The sequence below is a fragment of the Miniopterus natalensis genome, chromosome 5, assembly GCF_054644295.1.
Source record: "Miniopterus natalensis isolate mMinNat1 chromosome 5, mMinNat1.hap1, whole genome shotgun sequence".
Lineage (NCBI taxonomy): Eukaryota > Metazoa > Chordata > Mammalia > Chiroptera > Miniopteridae > Miniopterus > Miniopterus natalensis.
In genome coordinates, this window is record NC_142085.1 from 34,473,296 (window position 1) to 34,482,037 (window position 8,742).

Genomic DNA, 8,742 nt, shown 5'->3' on the forward strand with positions numbered 1-8,742 from the left:
TTTTTTTTTTTTTTTTTGCTGGGTATAGTGAACTTTATCGATGGTGCATGATAAGGTAAGGCTCCCTAAGCCTCTCCAATTCTTCAGCGGCCTGAGATGGAAACTGTGGAGGTGAGGAGATTCTCAGTGTGTTGGAGGATCTATTTGGTGTAAGCAGCTGAGGGCCTCTCTTCCTCTCATTGGGGCTGGTGGTCAAGGGGCTTCTTACTCCTTGGAGGCCTGTGGATCATAAAGTCCACCACCCTGTTGCTGTAGCCAAATTCAGTGTCACACCAGGAAATGGGCCTGACACAGTGATCATTGAGGGTGATGCCAGCCTCAGCATCAAAGGTGGAGGAGTGAGTGTCACTGTTAAAGTCACAGGAGACAAGCTGGTCCTCAGTATAACCTAGGATGCCCTTAAGGAGGGCCCTCTGAAGCCTGTTTCATTTCATTCTTGATGTCATCGTATTTGGAAGCTTTCTCCAGGTGGCATATCAGATCCACAACCTACATATTGGGGGTGGGGACATGGAAGGCCATGCCAGTGAGCTTCCCATTCAGCTCATGGATGACCTTGCCCACAGCCTTGGCAGTGCCAGTAGAAGTAGGGGTGATGTTCTGGGCAGCCCCTCTGCCATCACACCACAGCTTCCCAAGGGGCCATCCATGGCTTCTGGGTGTGGCAGTGGTGACATGGATTGTGGTCATGAGTCCCTCCACAATGCCTCAGTTGTCATGGATGACAATGCCTAGGGGGGCCAAGCAGTTGGTGGTGCAGTAGGGACTGCTGACAATCTTGAGGGAATTGTCATACTTGTCATGGGTCACAGCCATCACAAACATGGGGACATCCACAGAAGGGGCAGAGATGATGGCCTTCTTTGCTCCATCCTTCAAGTGAGCCCCAGCTTTCTCCAAGGTAGTAAAGACACCAGTGGACTCCACAACATATTCAGCAGCAGCACCCCTTTCGATGTTGGCAGGATCTCACTCCTGGAAGATGGACATGGATGACAAGCATCCAGTTCTCAGGTTGACTGTGCCTTTGAACTTCCATGAGTAGAATCATACTGGAACATGTAGACCATGTAGTGAAGGGCCATTGATGGCAATAGTATCCACTTTGCCAGAGTTAAAAGCAGCCCTGGTGACCAGGTGCCCAATACTCCAAATCCATTCATGCCTTCACTATTGTGTGTCAGGACTGGGGCTGGCACTGCGCAGGAAGACCCGGCTGTCTGATGAACAGGAGGAGCAGAGAATCTATTTGACTTTTTAAAAGCACACACAATCTTAAAGAAACGGTGTGAAGTTCTTATTAGTGAGTTTTATCCATTGGTTCTCAAAAGCCCATCAAAAAAATATACATTTTAAGTAATCCATGCTGCTTTAGCTGTTCAGATTCCAGAGTATCTCAATACAGGCTTTCAAAAATCTACTTCTAAAGCCAAGTCCTGTATAGAAATACAAATGAGACAGGAACCCCTTGCGTTTAGAATGCCTTGATTACTTTTTTAAACTATACTAACCATTTTTGAGTGTAGAGTTCAGTGACATTAAATTCATTAACACTGTTATGCAACCATCACCACCATTCATCTCCAGAACTCTTCATCTTGGAAAATTGAAACTCTGTACCCATTAAACAATAATACCTCATCCCCCCGCCCCAACCCTGGCAGCCACCCTTCTACTTTCTGTCTCTATGACTTTGACTGCTCTAGGTACCTCATGGAAGTGGAATCACAGTCTTTGTTGTTTTGTGACTGGCTTATTTCACATAAGATAATGTCCTTAAGGTTTATCCACATTGTTGCATGTGTCAGCCTTCCTTTTTAAGGCTGAATAATTCCCTTCTATGTATGGACCACATCTTATTTATCCATTCCTCTGTCAATGGATTAATTTTTTTAAAGGTTTCCCTGAATCTAGTACTTTGATATATCCTTCTCTCTCTGTTTTAAAAAATATATATCTTTATTGATTTCAGAGAGAGGAAGGGAGAGGGAGAGAGAGTTGAAACATCAATGATGGGAGAGGTGTCATCGATGGGCTGCCTGCCTCCTGCATACCCTGGACTGGGGATGAAGCCCGCAACCCCGGCATGTGCCCTGAGGGGGAATCGAACTTCCATCTCCTGGATCCTAGGTCTATGCTCAACTGCTGAGCCATGCCCGGCCGGGCGATATGTCCTTCTCTTTCTACAAAGAGTTTTTCTTATACCCCAGGGCAGTGGACTCTAGTTTGAAATGTGATGTGAGAGATGTATATATTTTTCCTTTGTAAAATGGAAGAACTTTTGTGTAGTTAGGCTTGTTTGCAAGCCGACCAATTTCAGGGAAGAGTAACCTGGAAGGTGGAATTTGGAAATCCATTTCCTTAAAACTGCCATTGTGTACTTGGGCAGTCCTCTAGGATGCCCTGGGGCATGCCTACCTCATTCTGAAGACCCCTGCTCTATGGTTCTATTTTTCTCCTTTAAGGGCTCCAGTTGCTTGTCAAGGAATCAGTAAATGACTCTCAGATAGCTTAATGCTGTCTTCCAGCCACTTCCAAAGTCTTCAAAAGTCCACTGGTGTTTGCTTAACCAAAAACATGCAAGCAGCAATCCACCAAGCCAGAATTAAATACGTCTGCTGCTGACCTGTCAAAGGAGGAAAACTTGTTCCTTGCTCAATCTTGCTGCCACAGCCAGTGTCCAGATCACGGAAGGAATGACTTTTTAGTTAAGTCTGGATATGAATCTTGGATGCTATCTGGGAGAAGAACACACACAAAAGATTCATTTGTGGGTATGTACTTTCATGAGCTGATTTTACGTCTTATCCTTTATGTTTCATGTTTGCCTCAGTAATTCACTTAGTCACTCAACAAATACTTGAGTGTCTGCTATTCTAGGTTCTCGGGATCCTTGCCCTCCTGGAACTTACATTTTGGCATAGAAACAGACAATAAACATATAATAGAGGATGATAAGCTGTATCGAAAAGGGGAAAAAAATCAGTCCGTGGCTGGGTGGTTCAGTTGGTTACAGTGCTATCCCGATACTTCAAAGTTTCATGTTCAATCCCCAGTCAGGGCACATACAAGAATCAACCAATGTATGCATAAATAAGTGGAACAACAAATCTTTCTCTCTCCCAGTCCCTTTCTCCCCACCTTCTCTGTAAAATAAAATAAAATATATATATTTTTTTTTATAGAAAAAGGAAAAAATAGTGCAAGAGGGATCAGGAATGGTACAATACTAAAATACTGGAAGAGTGGTATCTGAGCAAACAAAGATTTAAAGGTGGGGATACCCAGGGGAAGAGTTTTCCAGGCAGAAGGAAAAGTTAATGCAAAGAACTTAAGGAGGGACTATGCCTAGTTGTTCAAACAACTGTAACTGGAGCTTGTGAAGTATGAGAAATATCAGTTATCAGCTCATTGCCTCTCAGCTGCATATACATCCTTCGATATATGCTTTCTGATAAGCTACAGAATTCTTTTAGGCATTTCTCTTTTGAAGTGCCCACTATGTTCAGCTTTCTCAGTAGAGGTTGCTGAAGGAACATTGCAGGAGGAAGTTTCCTGTGATTTCCAGCATAGGGGAGGGAGTGGAGGGGATTGAGTAGGGAAAAAGTCGGGCCTTGTTGGGTATGAGAAAATCTGATAGAGCCTATCCCAGGCACAGGCCTAGAAAGTGATCCTTCTGTTATCCTGCAACCTTGGCCTGGCCATAACCTGTCTACAGCTTAACTAGATGGGGAAACCAAGATTGCTACCTGCCCTGCATATAGCTGCTTGTGGGTTGATCAACACACCAGGCAATTGATTTTTCTGCAAGCCCTGTGTGCCGCCCACCTGTGGCCCAGGAAGTCCACACAGAGCTGTTGCTCCCTTTGCAAGCTACCTTGTGTAGCCCATGCTTTCTGAAAGCTTTTTGCACTTGAGGTCTGAGCCCCTTCCAAGTTTATTCTTCCTTGGGTACTCTCCCTCAGCTCTAGAGTGCTATGTAGAGATTCTTTATATCCTATAGCTATTCTTTTATTATAATTAATTATTCTTACATTATGTATCTCCTGTGTAATCTACTGTGTGGCTTTTCTCTCCTGATTGGATCCAGACTGCTACAGAACTGGTGTTAGGAGTAGACCCAGGAGATAAACCCCTAAAGATGGGATGGGGGGATGGGTTTGAATGTGCCCTTGAACTTGAGGGCAGTAATCAAGGAGGAGAAACCATTCAAATAGATTGAGAAGGGGGGAAAAAATAGATTGAGAAGGGGTGACCAGAAAAATAGGAGAAAAAACAGAATATCTTGTCTTGGAAGCCAAAGTGTATCAAGAAATGACTGTGAAAGAAAAAAAAGCATTAACATGAAATCTCTATCTTCTTGCCTATGTGTAACTGTTCCTAAAGTTTGTGAGGAGATGGGGATACAGAGCAAGGGAAGAAGGAAAAGTATTGCAGGCTGAGGGAACAGAAAATGCAAAAAGAAAGAAAGTAAGAAAGGTATATGGAGACTATATAATAAGGACTCTTCAATAACTTTTCTGTCCTTTTATGATGAATTACTTCAAGTCCATTATAACTCCTTTAAGAAGCAAGCATTCCCTGTCATCTGCCATGGACAGGATTACTCCCTCTCTGCAACCTGTAATCACAGCTCACTGTGGCTTTATTATAACATTTAATGTATTTCCTTATAATTGTATGTGTGCCAGTTACTAGTCTGCAAACTCTTGGAGGATAAGGAATGAGATTGTTTCTGTAAGTCCAACCTTTCTTCAAAACCGTAATAAAATTGACCAATTTATAACTGCCCTCCTTTTCCTTCATGAAACGATGCCTCTCAATAGCAGAGATTTGATTTTCTACTTTTCTCATTACTCAACAGCTAGTAGACTTGAAATTAACTAGAGAGTAGAAGGAAAGGAATTTCATTAACAAGTAAGTTACCTGTTTTTTAAAAATATTATTTGTAAGGCCCAAATATTTTCTGGTGACATGTTTTTTATTCTTTTTTCCTAATTCTCTTTTCTATAATCATGGTAGTAAAAAAGGCTTTTACAGTCCAGGGACCTTAACACTGGGTTTCTAGGTGTTATGTAATTTTGGCAGACCATCTCTTAAGTTGACCGGTCACAAGTATACTTGTGTTTCTGTGTCCAAATGTTGTTGACTGGTCACAAGATAACTCATATCTGCACTTAATTAATTTAAATAATTTTAAGGTCTGAAAGCAATTTAGAGTTTTAAAAGAACGGAAAAGTAGCCTGCTGCACGGGTGAGTTCTGGCTTGAAATAGCTGGTCAGAGAGGTTAACACAGATAGATAAATCAGTCCAACTTAAGATCAATGAGGATTCCCTTAACTCATAAAATGTGTTATGAATGCAGTAAAGGGTTAACTCAGCAGACGCAGGGTGTTCACACTCTGCACATTCCAAAGAAAGGACTGGTCCCTGATAGACTCCTGAAAGATAACTTCTAAGTCCTTGGAAAATCCTGGCTGATAAAAGTGTCTTTGTATAGCTCTGGGCAGGTAGTTCAGTTGGTTAGAGCATTGTTCTAATACGCTAAGGTTGTGGGTTCAATCCCTGGTCGGGGCACATACAAGAATCAACCAATGAACGCATAAATACGTAGAACAACAAATCGATGTTTCTCTCTCTCTCTCCTTCTCAATATATAAAAAAATTTTTTTAATGTCTTTATATATACCTGGGGCTTTGGGCAATGCCAGATAGTTTACACTAACAGTGTGATTTAGGATGGGTCCCTGGTCTATGCTGGAGGGACTGAAGACTAAGTAACTAGGTCAGTCATGCAGGCACAGAGTCATAATACTCCCAGTAAAAGCCCTGGCCTCCCAGGTATGGGTCAGATTCCCTGGTTGGCAATACTCTGTATTGTCACACATTATTGCTAAGAAAACTAAGCACTGTCCATATGACTCCAGAGGCAGATACAACTGGAAGCTTATGCCTGGTCTCTCCTGGACACTGCCCTGTGTGCCTTTTGCCTTTGCTGAATTTAATCTGCATCCTTTCACTGTAATAAACCATAACCATGAATATAACAGCTTTTCTAAGTTCTGTGAGTCCTTCTAACTTATCACTAAACCTGAGGATGGGCAGCCCCTGCCTCCACAGCCATAAACACTGCCTCAGCCAAGGCAACAAAATGCCCAAGATCCTCTAACTCAGTACACCCCTAAGCACAATCTCCAGGATTCCCAAAAGCCTGGTCCCCAGTTGGGCTCACTGGGGACCCTTCAAGCTGGAAGGAAATCTAACTATTTTAACAGTAAATTTCAAGATGGGCCTGTCAACAAATTACATACAACAGTGGTGATCCAGAGATAAATCCAAGACTCCCACTGACTATCAGTAAAAAACAGATGAGTAACCCTACCTTCTCACCACCCAGCAACATCTCCACTCCAAAAGCCACCCCCAATCCACTCTAAAAGAGGAGGCAAGCTGGGAATAAAATGTAATTTTTTCCTGGAATGAAAAAAGATATATACATATATATATATATCTGAGGATTGACAACAGTATGGTCATTACCGGAGGGAAATGGGGGTGGGTGGGGGAGGTAGGAAAGGGTAAAGTGGGGGATAAATGGTGATGGAAAGAGACATGACTTGGGGTAGTGAACACACAATACAATATACAAATGATGCATTATAGAACTGTATCCCTTAAACCTTTACAATTTTATTAACCAATGTAACCTAAATAAATTAAATTTTTAAAAAAGAAGATAATATCTACCTCATAATTAATGTGAGGAGCCAATGAAATGACATAATTATATAAAGTAATTTAAAAACACACCTGAGGATGGTCTTGGGGGATCCTCAACACAAATGGTAACAGACTAACTTCAGCATAATCAAGAGCTTTATCTTCTTTTACAGTAGAGATACAGTTCACCATATACCTATCCCTGCCTAAACATCTCATCTTTGGGTCTGAGATTAATGTCTCTATAGGAAAGAGAAGGGTCTCATTTAAATATATATCATGTGAAGAGATTAGTAAAATTGAAAATGTAGGCCAGTGATTCTCTTATTAAAGACTCACACTATTGACTTTAACATACTTATTAATACAATATGTTTTACCAGGCTGGTGTGGCTCAGCAGTTGAGCATCAACCTGATCAATGACTCTCTCATCATTGATGTTTCTTTCTCTCTCCCTCTTCCTTCCTCTCTCTGACATCAATAAAGATATATTTAAATTAATTATGTTTTGTAACCCTCAAAAATTAATCGTTTTATAATTAATTAATTATGTTTTGTAACCCTCAAAAATGACATAAATCTGTATTTATTATAGAAAAATGTCCATGATAAACTATGATGTGCAAAAGTAGATTACAAAACAGTGCACATATCCCATTTTCATGAAAAATATTAAAAATATATTTATAGTTAAACTTAATTAACATTCAGTGCTGGCTACGGTATGATGAAATAATCTTACACTATTAGTACAACCTGATGCAAAGTTTTTAGAAAGTTAATTTAGTGATTTTCAAAAATTTAAACATTGAGGAGTCCTTTTCCCCAGTATTTTCACTTATAGAAGAATCCAATAAATTTTAAAAAGATATCCGTACACGGGTGATAGTAATATCAAAAAATTAGAAACAACCCAAATGCCCAGAAATTGGAGTTGATTAAATAAATTGTGGTTCACATACACAATTGAATACTATATAACACTAAAAAGTGAGATGGATTCATATATACTGGGAATGAAGATAGTAAAAAACATATTGTTTAAAAAAGAGGCAAACTGCCCGGCCGGGCATGGCTCAGCGGTTGAGCATCGACCTACGATCCAGGCGATCAGGGTTTGATTCCTGGTCAGGGCACATGCCCGGATTGTGGGCTGCAGGTGATCAGTGACTCTCTCATCATTGATGTTTCTATCTCTCCCTCTCCCTTCCTCTCTCTGAAATCAATTAAGATATATTAAAAAAAAAAAAAGAAAAAAGAAAAAAAAAAAGAGGCAAACTGAAAAACAATATAATCACAGTATTTTATGGGCAAAATAATAGTAGCGTTAGTACTGTATTAAAAAACTATTAAGAATTAGCAAGAAAATGCTGCCAATGATTATAGAGATAGGGATTGGAAGACCTGATGGAAGTCATAGGTTTTTTAACTCTCAAAAGATTTGTATTTCTCTAAGATTTAAGTGGTGTATAAAGAACGCTTATTATTAATGTAATAAGACAACAAAATTATGTATTTGACAGATTTTAACAATCAGAAAAATAAAACTCCCATAAAGGTTGTTTCACTCTTCAACCAGTCAAAGGTTTCTTAAGGCCTTAAAAAGATCAATTCCAAAAGGCTGGACATTTAACCCTCAACCGTTGGATCTCCCGAATTAGCCTTCATGAGTCGTTCACCCACAAACGTACTTGAACTCCTTTCAAATCCATTCCTGTTCAGACTCTAGTCATTATAAACAAACAGAAGTCAAGGCGGTAGTGTGCCAGAAAACTCAATCTGATAAAGCAAAGTGATCAACATCATTGTTCGTAGGTGGCCACCTGGCGATCCGGGCTGCAACTTGCCTGAAAGGACAAAAAATGACCCGAGTAGGAGGCCCCACTCCAGAGCCACAGCTGATCAGACCGCCCGCTCGGGCCACCGCACAGGTACACGCCCAAGACCACCAGCGCCATTCCCGGGTCTAGATTTACTAGTGAAAGTCGTGCCAAAGCGCCAATCAGAGGCGACGCTGGAC

General features: G+C 40.8%; 1 pseudogene; it reads right to left on the reverse strand.

The window, feature by feature from the left end:
• Positions 1–176: 176 nt before the first annotated feature.
• Positions 177–8,636, reverse strand: LOC107531611 (glyceraldehyde-3-phosphate dehydrogenase pseudogene; annotated as a pseudogene).
• Between the last annotated feature and the right edge of the window lie 106 nt (positions 8,637–8,742).